This window comes from Papio anubis, chromosome 5 (assembly GCF_008728515.1).
Source record: "Papio anubis isolate 15944 chromosome 5, Panubis1.0, whole genome shotgun sequence".
NCBI classification, from domain to species: domain Eukaryota; kingdom Metazoa; phylum Chordata; class Mammalia; order Primates; family Cercopithecidae; genus Papio; species Papio anubis.
In genome coordinates, this window is record NC_044980.1 from 121,836,355 (window position 1) to 121,849,749 (window position 13,395).

Below are 13,395 nucleotides of genomic sequence, written 5' to 3' on the forward strand. Positions count from 1 at the left end.
TATGGGGTTGCCTGCTAGGAATTTGACAAGTTTGAGTCCACGGATGTTTAGTTTACAAAACCCTTTCCTGGGATCTAGGGGTTGCAGAAGAAGCTATAAATAGCTGGGTTATTGAGAGTACAGGAGTCTAGCAAGCTGTTTTAGAACGGTCTGTGTTTAAAAGCAAAAAAAATAATAATAATAAGGAATATCTAGAAAGGTTTGGATACTGCTTATTTCCAACTCAAACATGGCATTATTTTGATAGATTGATTAAGAATTCATTAGTTCAGAAAATATCTCAACTGCATACAGTTTGTACAGCATACTTTTCTCATATTACTCTAAAAGCTCTGCACTTAAACTGATTGTGTATGTATAAGATGATAAAGTACACGATGAAACAAGGAGTCCTGCCAAAGATGAGAAAGTGGGGAAATTCCATAACCTAGGAAGACTGCCTTTAAAGGAGAAACCTCTTGTCATTTGACTTCTATCTTGGCACACTGTGTCTGGGGAATTCTCCAATATGAATTATTTTTTCACTTACTTCTGGTGATAGCAAATTTTTAAGGTAAAAAATTTACTGGGTTCAAATCTAGACAAGTCTGCTTAGTGATTAGTGGAGCTTCAGTAAGTTGTATAATCTCTCTCTGCCCCAGTTTTCTCATCAGTAAATGACAATAATCACAATATATAACTCAATTGCTGTGTGATTGAGTTATATGCATAAAATACCATAGTAGGCTGAATTATAGCTCCTAAAGATATCTGGTCCTAATTCCTGAATCCTGAAACTCTAAGTGTTACTTTTTATGTTAAAAAGAGTCTTTACTGATACGATAAAGATAGATCTTTAGATGGGGGGGTTATTCGGGTGGACCCTAAATGCAGTCACATGTATTCATATAAGAGGGAACAGAAGGAGATTTGACCACAGGCAGATATAGACAAAGGTAGTGTGAAGATGGACTCAGATAAAAAGTGATGTGATCATAAATGAAGGAATTCCGGTAGCCACCAGAAGCCAGAAGAGGCAAGGAATGAATTATCTTTGAGAACCTCCAGAGAGAGCAGAGCTCTGCATCTTAATTTTGGCCCAGTGGTATTTATTTTGGACTTCTGGCCTCCAGAACTGAGAAAGTATAAATTTCTGTTGTTTTAAGTCACCCAGTTGGTGGTAATATGTTACAGCAGCCACAGGAAAAACTAATACAAATACTTAGACCCACACTGTAATATCCTAAGCATTATGAAAGTGTTTGCCATTACTGTTCCAAGACAATGGCCAAATTTCACACTTTGAGGTACCACAAACTAGAACAGCTTGAGGACCACTAACTGTGTATTTCCAAGAAACTTGTGTCTGATTACAGAACTTGGTTTTGGATAGGTTATTCTGATGAGGAAAGTAAAGATAATATTTCATTTGGCAGTTCACCTTCTACCAGTAGACTTCAATCAGATGAAATAGGGTAGAGAGGCCTGCATAGCCTTAGAGGAGACAGCAGCCAACCTCCAACGTCTTCTTTTGCTTAATTAAGATGTCTTATTTATATTCCAGGCAACGGAATCACATGGAAGAGTGTGCAAGGCATTTATCAAAGCCTTGAAGACAGGGGCCCTAACCAGTAGCTGGAGGTAAAATTTGCTTCCCAAAGAATGATAAGAAATTCATGCAAGAGATCGTGGTCTACTATAGTGATGTAAGGGCTTCTGGAATCAGATAAACTGACTTCCTACTGAGTCCTTACACTGCAGTTTCAAGTTACATGGCCCCAAGTAGGCCATTGCACCTCTCTGAGCCTCGTTCTTCTTTATAAACTGCTGGAGCCAGGGTGGAAGACGGGGAAGACAACTTTGCCACATTGGATTACTATATGTATCAAATTAAATAATGAATGTAAAGTGCTTATTTAGGGCCTGATTAGTGCTAAATATTCAATAAAGGGTATTCCAATAAGGTGAAGCCAAAGCACAAATTCATTCAGAAACCTAGAAAGTAGACAATTGACTTAGAAGGCTAACAAAAGGTACACAATTTGTGCATAAAATGTTCCATTAAGTTTTTTCTTTGTTGTAGCCCCAAAGATTATTTTCTTTACTCTCTAAAGTTTAAAAATCCAGTAGCACCAGTGTTTGGGGGTAGCATATTAGTGATGGAGGGGTTGTTCCTGTAATATAGTATGAGATCAAGATATTCCAATCAATTTTTTAATAAATCGGTAAAAAAAAAATCTGGCCTGTGATAGTAGATGTTGGCATCAAAGCAATATTAATTTTTCCAATCCTTTAGAAATCCTATTTTTGCCAAATTTAGTCTTCAGAAAGGAGGTTATGTGAAATCACTTAAACTCTTCATAGCTAGATTTTAAAATTTAATATGGGTACAGAATTGACAATATAAACTGGCCACAGAGGCCACGTAGAAAAGTCAGACATATATTACCTAAATAGAGAAAGCACTAGGCCTCTCTGTCTGCTTCAATCATAATGTTCATGTTTTGAAAGACCTGCCAAGATTGTGGGTAGAGTAATGGAGTGGAAACTGGGGCAAGTGTGATGTGCTGCCTTCACTGAGCAGAGCCAAAGAGGGAATGCCAAATAAGGCTAAACTTGTGTAGAATATAGCCCTCATTCTTTGTTTTCCACAAAGAAGCCATTCCTTCTATCCTTAGTATCAAAATCCCTGCTCTTTTGTCTCAGGGTGGGCATGTGACCCACTTCTGGCCAATAACATGCTAGGAGAAGTTTATAGAGGGGCTTCTGGAAAATATATTTCCTTTTTAATAATGACAAGTGAAGCAGAGAGTTTTCTCCTTTGTGCTGCTCTTGCTTCCAGCCTCTGAATATAATTGTGTGATGCTTGGAACTGCAGTGGCTACCATTGGACTGTGAGAGGAACGATTTGTAGAATCTGAGAGATGGCAATCTTAGAGTATCGTATTGCTCAGCTGCTGACACAACTATGGTCATCACCCTCCCCTGGACTTCTAATTATATGCAAAATATAAACTCTTATTATTTTAGGCATTCTGTTTCTTTCAAGTAAAAGAATTTGTAAATATGATATATACAAATAAATTCAATTGTCAAAACAGTATTTAGGCTTAAGATCCCTGGAGCACACGAAGATGTAACTACAGTTGACCCTTGAAAAACACAAGTTTGGGCCAGGCGTGGTGGCTCACACCAGTAATCCCAGCATTTTGGGAGGCCGAGGCAGGTGGATCACCTGAGGTCAGGAGTTGGAGACCAGCATGACCAACATGGAGAAACCCCATCTCTACTAAAAAAAGTACAAAAATTAGCCGGCCATGGTGGCAGGTTTCTGTAATCCCAGCTACTCAGGAGGCTGAGGCAGGAGAATTGCTTGATCCTGGGAGGTGGAGGTTGCAGTGAGCCGAGATCACACCATTGCACTCCAGCCTGGGCAACAGAGCAAGACTCTGTCTCAAAAAAAAAAAAAGTTTGAACTGTGCCACTTATATGCTGATTTTTAAAGTAGATAGATTAGAAAATGTTTTGGAGATTCGGGACAATTTGAGAAAACTCATAACCTGTACAGAAATATTGCAAAAATTAAAAAGTTGAGTGTGTCATGAATATATAAAATATATGGATATACTAGTCTATTTATCATTTACTACCACAAAATATGTACAAGTCTATTATAAAAAGTTAAAATTTATCAAGACTTATGCACACACAGACTGAACATTGCACCATTCAAAGAGAAATGTAAACAAATGTGAAGATGAAATATTAAATCATAGATGCATAAAATTAACTATAGTGCATATTGTATTACTGTAATAATTTTTAGCCACCTCCTGTTGCTACTGCTGTGAGCTCAAGTATTCTATCTGCTTAAAATGCCACGTGAGGCTTGGCGTGGTGGCTCATGCCTGTAATCTCAGCACTTCAGGATACTGAGGTGGGGAAATCACTTGAGGTCAGGAGTTAATAACCAGTCTGACCAACATGATGAAACTCCATCTCCACTAAAAATACAAAAATTAGCCGGGTGTGATGGTGCATGCCTGTAATCCCAGCTACTGGGAAGGCTGAGGCAGGAGAATCACTTGAGCCCAGGAGGCAGAGGTTGAACCCAGGAGGCAGAGGTTGCAGTGAGCTGAGATCGCACCACTGCACTCTAGCCTGGGTGACAGAGTGAGACTCTTGTCTCAAAAAAAAAAAAAACGTGCCATGTGAAGCCAATCACCTCTGTGTGAGCCATTTATGTCTTCAGCAAATTGCATATCACAGTAAAAAGTAATCTCTGGTGGATCTCCTGTATTTTTCATCCTGTTTAGTGCAATATCATAAACCTTGAATAATACCATGGGACCCGCACAAAGTACCACTAGTGATGCTGAAAGAGCTCCCAAGAAGCAGCAAAAAGCCATGACACTACAAGAAAAAGTCAGATTGCATGATATGTATTGTAGATTGAGGTTGCAGCTGTGGTTGCCCACCATTCCAGACAGATAATTCATCTTGGAAACAGACAATGTAAATTTAAGCTATCAATAAATATAGTACTATAAAAGAATTTTCTCTTTCGTATGCATTTCTTGGTAACATTTTCTTTTCTCTAACTTTATTGTAAGAATACAGTATATATGCCGGGCACGGTGGCTCAAGCCTGTAATCCCAGCACTTTGGGAGGCCGAGGCGGGTGGATCACGAGGTCAGGAGATCGAGACCATCCTGGCTAACATGGTGAAACCCCGTCTCTACTAAAAAATACAAAAAACTAGCCGGGCGAGGTGGCGGGCGCCTGTAGTCCCAGCTACTCGGAGGCTGAGGCGGGAGAATGGTGTGAACCCGGGAGGCGGAGCTTGCAGTGAGCCGAATTGCGCCACCGCACTCCAGCCTGGGCGACACAGCGAGACTCCGTCTCAAAAAAAAAAAAAAAAAAAAAAAAGAATACAGTATATAATACATATTATAATTATATAATGCATATAATTTCCTGTTTATGTTATCTATCAGTAAGGCTTCTGGTCACCAGTAGGTAATTAGTAGTTAAAATTTGGAGAAGTGAAAAGTTAAACACAGGGTTTTGACTGGGCAGGGGCTTGATTCCCTTAACCCTTGCCTTGTTCAAGGGTCAACTGCATATTATAATATCTTTGGGGATAAGGTGGAAAATGACTTGAAATTACTTAACCAGAGGATTTTAAAAGTGTGAGGGAGAAAAACTCAATTTAGTTTAAATGTTCATTGATTTGCTCATGTATTATTGAGTTTCTATTATTCCCAGGAACTATACTGCTGGGCATACTCTGATAAGAGTTTGATAGAGTCTCTGCTTTCATTTAGTGTGTACATTTTATAAATAAACTTTTAAAAAAGATGACCGCTGAATGGTAAGTGCTAAGAGAAAAATAAACACAATAATATGATAAGTATATGGGGTTCAGTTGAGGGAAACTACTCTAGATAGACCTAAAGGATGAGAAGGAGCCAGCATGGGAAAATTCTGGGAAACAGTCTTACAAGAAGAGTAACTGCAAGACTTTGAAGCAGCAAAACTCTTACACAATCCATCGTGGTTGGAGCAGTAAGAGTTAAGAATACATAGATGAGAAAAGAGAAGAAAGGCAGATATTGTAAGGCCTGGCAGCCCAAGATACTTCATTTTAAATGTAGTAGGAAGCCAATAAGCTAACAAGAAGTTTTAAGCAGAGAAGTGAGGTGTTCTCACTTATGTTTCCAACAGTTCACTCTGCTGTGTACAGCATGGACCGGGGGGAAGAGTTAAAGCAGGAAAATCTTCAACTAAGGTGGCCACAATGGATTACAGAAACTTCAATGACCTGAGAATAGTTTGGTAGAAGCAATGGACTTTACTGATAAAATGACTGTTGTGTGTGAGGGCAGTAAGTTAAGAATAACTCACAGGTTTCTAGCTTGGTCACTGGGCCCAAAGTACTGTCAATTTCTAACATGGAAGAAGACTTTGAAGAAAAAATGTTTATAGGATACAAATCAAGCGTTCCACTTTGACCATAGTATTTTTTAGAAGTACTGGAATATACAAGTGGAGAGGTCAAGTAGGCAGTTTGAGATATGAGTCTGAGGCTCAGGGAGAAGTCGGCACATGTAAATTATGGGCCTAGATCATATCATTTAGGTGAAGTAACAGAGGAAGAAGAAAAAAGTAATCAGGACTTCAGCCTATGATTGTGGACATTTAAAAGGGAGATAATAGAAGAACCGCAAGGGGAAAAAAAAAAAAAAAGGTGATGGGGTAGGGTGCAGTGGCTCATGCCTGTAATCCCAACTACTTGGAAGGCCACGGCGGTTGGATCACTTGAGGCCAGGATTCTGAGACCAGCTTTGGCAATATAGCAAGACTGTCTCTCCACAAAAAATTTTTAAAAAATAATTAACTGGACATGCGTGTTTGTGGCACATGTTTGTAGTCCCAGCTACTCAGGAGGCTTCTGAGGTGGGAGGAATGCTTGAGCCTCGGAGTTTGAGGCTGCAGTAAGGAAAAAAAGGAAGGAAGGAAGGAAGGATGGAAGGAAGAAGCCTAGAGGAGGAAAACAGCGAGGAGAAAAGTAAGGGGGAATATGATGTAATAACAGAATTTCATAAAGTAGAGAGTGATCAGAGATGTGTTGAATATGTTTGAAAAGTGTAGTAATTGAGTGCATAGACATGGTCCTTAGCCAGACACATGGATTATGTATTGGGTAATGTGGAGATTATTGGTGACCTTGACAAGAGCAGTTTTAGTGGACAGAGGAAGGGAGAGGCCATACTGGGGTGAGTTAATAAGTAAATAGAAAGAAGTTGAGTAGACTTTTTCAAAATGTTTTTCTATGGAGAGAAGAAAAATGGGATGATATTTGTAGAAAAGGAGTTATATTATCATCTCCTCACTTAAAAATAATATCATGCCCAATGAGAAAGATCCAGTAGACAGAGGTATATTGTTTATGTAGGAGAGGCATGGGGATAAGTGCAGAACAGAAGCTTCTGAGGGATGGTATCCAGAATCTAGGTGGGGCCTTTGGTGGGAGCAAGGAGACTTCCTTCAACCTATCTGGAGGAAAGATGTCATTGCTAACTGCTGTGCTGACCTATAAGGCTCAAAGAATGACAAATCACAAAGCTGTCTTTGCCAAGGGTGACATGCCTACCTGCAGCACAGCAATGATGCCGGCAACAATGTGACCAAGAACTCCAAACAAGTCATTGATTAACTTAGGCAAGTTAAAACCAGGCAACATGTGATCAGTGTAGATATTGCTCAACTGTCTTAGATTGTATGATTTCAAGATCTAAAGATAAATTTTTGAGACAATGGGAGTTGTGGGTTTGGGAAAGAGTTTATAATTTTTTTTCTTTCACTCCAGGAGTCCATTTATTTAAAAATGAACCAGACACAGCCCTGGACAGAAACTTCCTGATGAGATACATGAAAATTCTGAAATACAAAATATAATGAATTGTAAACATCTTTCTATCCACGAAGATGGTCATAGTGAGGTGGATGTACCAAAATAGAAATGTGTCTCTAAAAGTATATTCTTTAAAGAGAAGACTGAGCTAGGAATACCAGACCAGGCTAAAACTATGGCTGCCTTGAATATAGTAAAATACATATAAACTGTACAAGAGATATGGATAATAGACATTTAAAAATATGCAGAGTTATATATAACAGAAAGAAAATTATCTAATTAACTAGTTCATTTTTCTATTCAAAAATTATGGCCAGGCACGGTGGCTCACGCCTATAATCCCAGCACTTTGGGAGGCCAAGGCAGGCGGATCACGAGGTCAGGAGATCGAGACCATCCTGGCTAACATGGTGAAACCCTATCTCTAAAAATACAAAATATTAGCCGGGTGTGGGGGTGGGCACCTGTAGTCCCAGCTACTGGGGAATGCTGAGGCAGGAGAATGGCGTGAACCCAGGAGGCAGGGCTTGCAGTGAGCCAAGATCGTGCCACTGCACTCCAGACTGGGTGACAGAGTGAGACTCTGTCTCAAAAAAAAAAAAAAAAAAAAAAAAAAAAAATTATTAACTTAGTAACTTAGTTGTATCTTTACTCACATTTTCTAGCCAGGTGTGGTGGCATGTGCCTATAGTTTCACCTACTTGGGAAGCTGAGATGGGATGATCCCTTGAGCCCAGGAGTTTGAGACTGCAGTGAGCTATGATAATGTCACTGCACTCTGGCCTTGGTGACAGAGCAAGACCTCATCTCTAAAAAAAGATATCTTTCTAAACCTATATCCTTCTTAATCTAAAGAACTGATTGATTCTTTTCTCACTAGCAATTTTCTCTTTGACTTAAAAAACCAGGGTTTTCGGCCGGGCGCGGTGGCTCAAGCCTGTAATCCCAGCACTTTGGGAGGCCGAGACGGGCGGATCACGAGGTCAGGAGATCAAGACCATCCTGGCTAACACGGTGAAACCCCATCTCTACTAAAAAATACAAAAAAAAACTAGCTGGACGAGGTGGCGGGCGCCTGTAGTCCCAGCTACTCGGGAGGCTGAGGCAGGAGAATGGCGTAAACCCGGGAGGCGGAGCTTGCAGTGAGCTGAGATCCGGCCACTGCACTCCAGCCCGGGCGACAGAGCCAGACTCCCTCTCAAAAAAAAAAAACAAAAAACAAAAAAAAACCCAGGGTTTTCACCCCTCTATTCCTCTGGAACTGCTCTTGTCAAAGTCACTAACAGCCTTTATGTCACCATAATCTCTATACTCATTCAAATCATACTTGATCTCTCAGTAGCATTTGATATAGTTGGCCACTTTTTCTATTAAGTTGAAATATAGGAAATTTATGTTTTTGTAGGTTTCGAATTATTTGGGCAATTTTATTTGGCTCGATCTAATAGTAATATTTTTTTCTTAAATTTCATTACTCTGGTGTCCAGGTTTTTTTGCTACTTCAGTATCAAATGCATGAATCTCATTCCTACCCCATTTATTCAATTTTAACTCTCTGTCATAGGTTCCATTTTCTATTCTAGCTATGATCTCCCTCGAGGTGATCTTATCTATTCCCATGGTTTAAATAACTTCTTTGTGCAGATGTCTCATATTTCAAATCTATTCTCCATGAATATGAGATTCATACTCATATATGCAGCCTACCTCACCATCATCTACTTTTGATGCCCAATAAGCATCTCAAACTTAATGTGGTCAAAAGAGAATTCTTTTTTTCCCCCTCCATGTGCTTCTATCCTAGTCTTCTTCATCTTAGTAATGGCACTATAGCATTGCCAGATACTCAAGCACAAAAGCTAGGAGTCTTTCTGGATTTCTGCCTTTTCCTGACTTCCCCACATCTAATCTGTAAAAAGTCCTCTTCTTGATAGCACTTTCATCCATTCATTTCCATTTATAATACTAATAGCCTAGAGCAGGATTCCTCAACCTTGACAAAATTGACATTTTGTGTCAAATCATTTTTGTTGTATGGAGCTGTCCTGTGTAATGTTGGGGGTTTAGCACCATCCCTGGTCTCTCCCTGTTAGATGCCAGTAGCACCCCTTTTCCCAATTGTGACAACCAAAAATGTCTCCAGACAATGCCAAATATGCTCTAGGTCAAAACTATCCCAGGCTGAGAACCACTTCTCTACAGCAATCTACCATCCATTACCTCTTGCCTGGATTACTGTAATAGTTAACCATAGGTCTCCCTTCCACTTGTGGCCTCCTACATGCAATTTTCTAAACAGTACTAAGATGATTCTTTTAAAATCATGAATCAGTTTATGTAATTTCCCTGATTAAAACATTTCACTCAGAATAACACCAAATTCTTTACGGGGCCTTCAAGGCTCTACATGATATAGCCTTTCCTCACATCTCTGATCTCATTTCTTAGAATTCAACATGTTCCAACCACATCATTCCTCAAACATACTAGGCTTGTTACTTTCTAACAGCCTCTGTACTTGTTTTTCCATGTGTCTGGAATGCTCCTCCTTACCATTCAGATCTCAGCTTAAATGTTTCCTCCTAAAGAAAGTAGATCATAGGCAACCTATATCACTCCAGCAGAGTGCCATATTTTCTTCCTAGCCTTATCACTAACTAGGAATATCTCATTTATTTGTTTACGTGTTTATTGTCCACCAACCTCCAGTAGACTGTAAACACTATAATAGCATGGTCATCATCTTTCTTGTTCACCACAGAATTATTAATGTATATAGTTACTGATTTAATAGATGAAAAAGCCAAGCAATTCACTTTAATATTAACATGAGTTTTAATAACATTATTGGTGATAGTCACAGCTGGGTGTGCCAACAATCAACTGTAAGACCTTTGGTGGTCTTATAGTTTATTTGGTTATAATAAAATGATATAAAAACAATAAATTCTTATTAATAATTTTCTGTTAGGTCATCTTTACTAGAATATATATATATATGGTCTTTTCTGGTCCTAAAATATATCTGGTAGCTCTTCAAATCACTCGAGTATAGCACATTCCATCTATGTATAAAACTCCATCTTGATTTTCTTCCTTTCCTTTGCAGAATATTTTCAGAGTTCCCCCACGGAGAAGACTGCAAAAGCTGTTTTGATACTTGACTTTTCTTGTCTACTTTATCACAACATTTGAGAAACTACAAATGGAGTCAAAGAATCTTGTTTGGAGTCGGCTGAGTAAATCCAGTAATCCTCTAATAATAGCGACCTCAGGATTAATTTACAATACAGAGAAATAACTCACCTAAAATATCACCTCTGACTGAATAATATCAATCAGGATTATTTCACAATATAGACAAATAGTTTGCCTAAAAATATCACCTTTGACTGAATATATCTTTGATTTTACAATATAGTATCATGAAGATACATTTGGTGTAACAATTCTTCAACAAATATGTATAGTGTCAGGCAGTGTTCTAGGAGTTGTGACACAGCTGAGAACAAAATGAACAAGTCTCTGCTTTCATAATGTATACAAATGGTAATAAGTATTAAGAAGGAGAAGAAAAAGGAGGCAGGAAATAGGCCTAAAGTGGGATTATAGTGACATTTTATATAAGGCAGTAAAGGTAGGCCTTTTTGATTTGAGACACATATTTGTGCACAGACAAATGAGGGAGCAGAAGCTGTGTGGCTATCTGGGAGAAGAGAGTTTCCAGGCAGAAAGAATGGGAAGTACAAAGGATGAGGAACATTAAAGGGAATACTGGGGCTTCAGTAGAGAGAGTCGTGGCAGAAATTAGGATCAGAGAGATAAGACATTGGATTGTACTTTTTAAGGTAAAAATTTACATGTAATAAAATGCATCTCTTAAAGTACACAAGTAAAATATAGAATATTTCCATCACCCTACAAAATTCTCCTGTGACCCCTTCCAATTAATCTAACTGCCTGACAGGTGAGCACTGTTCTGATTTTTATCACCAGATATTCATTTTATCTGTTTTGAACTTTGTATGAATGGAATCATACAATATGTACTTTTTTTTTTTTTTTTGAGATGGAGTCTCCCTCTGTCACCAGGCTGGAGTACAGTGGCGTGATCTTGGCTCGCTGCAACCTCCACCTCCCAGGTTCAAGTCCTGCCTCAGTCTCCCGAGTAGCTTGGACTACTGGTACGCGCTACCACGCACAGCTAATTTTTGTATTTTTAGTAGAGACGAGGTTTCACCATGTTGGCAAGGATGGTCTTGATCTCTTGACCTCATGATCCGCCCGCCTCAGCCTCCCAAAGCGCTGGGATTACAGGCATGAGCCACCACACCTGGCCAATATGTACTCTTTTCTGTCTAGCTTCAGAATGTTTATTTTCAGAGATTTTGTGATTAAAGAACAGGTGCATATTCTACTATGTAAAATGTTGCCATATCAGTTTTTCCAAAATGGTGTGCCATTTTATGCACCCCTGCAATGTATAAAAGTTCTAGTTTCAATTGATCTTATTGTCTTTTAGTTTATCTGTTTTAATGAGTGTGAAATAGTATTTTTTTTTTTTGCAGATTTAATTTGCATTTTCCTGACAGCTAGTGATATTAAACACTTTATCATGTGCCTGTTGGGCATTATTTATCTGCTTTTGTAGAGTGTTTGAGACTTTTCCTCTATTTTAATTGAGTTGTCTTGTTATTATTACTGATTAATAAGAGAACTTCATCTGTTCTGGTTGTTTTCATGGTAGTATAGTGTCTCTCTTATGGTGGTTTCTCTGGTGAGCATTGTCATGGCATAAGATCTTGCAATGGAGTGGTATCTGGAAAAAATATCATTTTGGCTCAGAAGGGTTCAGACAACAGTTTTAAATGGGATCTCTCAAAGTGTGATGAGAACCAGAAAAAAAGTGACTATTTCTAGTTGCTTCGGTACACTTGAGCAAGAAACGCCGAAGGATGGTCTTTTCATAACTTCAAAGCAGTGTGGTTCTCAAGTAGGGGGCATGTTTGCCCTCTGGGTGATAATTGGCAATGTCTGGAAACATTTTTGAATGCCATGACTAGAGGGAGAAGCGGTCACTAGGCATCTAGTGGTAGTAGAAGACAGCGATGCTGCTTAATATCCTACAAATGCACAAGACATCCCATCCCCAAGAAAGACAAATGTCCATTCCAGAAGTCAACAGCGTCAGTTGGGAAACCCTGCCTTAAAGGTTTTCTTGGAAGAAGACAGCTTTAATACCTAAAATCTAATTTTATGTTTAGACCATGCCTATCTTCGCAGGACTCAATTCCAAGGAACTTCTGTGCATAATGCATGCTTTCTAATTCGTTTATTATAGTGCCTTACAGTGTGCAGAAGGCAGAGGATTGTTTTATTCGAAAGTGATCCCTTTTACAAGTAACTTAAAAACAGATATCCTCAGTTTGAATATAAAGTTCAGATTTTTGCTTTTAATATTAATAATATTTATATTACCAATTCAAGTCCTCCCGGAAATAGGTTGAGATGAATGGAGGCCAGATATCGAATTCATTCCTAGAGATACTGTGTTCTGTGGGACCGAAAAAAGACAAAACTTGAACCTTGACAGGCCCTCTAAGGAAGGATTAAATTCTGCTGATCTTCTTAGGGTATCTATCGGACTGTCCCTTTGGTTGTAAGATGCCTCTGCACAGAGCCAACAGGTAACTCGTCCTGGCGGCTCTGTGTACCCAACCACAACCCTAGACTGCCAAGAACACTGCTCATTCAAAGGCGAGCGAAGCCGGGAAGAGGGCCAGCGTTAGGGGAAGGGTGGCGCAAACCCTTGTGTAAGCTGTAGCACCGGGACAAGAACAACGGGGCAGCCCAAGCGAGTCTGGGGTCTGCAAGACCACTAGGCGCTCTGCCGGCAGTCAGAACCGCAGCATAAGGGGCGCGAGCAGGGAGCTACGGGGACGCAGTGGCCGGGGAAGCTGGAGGGGGCGGACCCGTCCGGCGAGCGCAGGCGCTC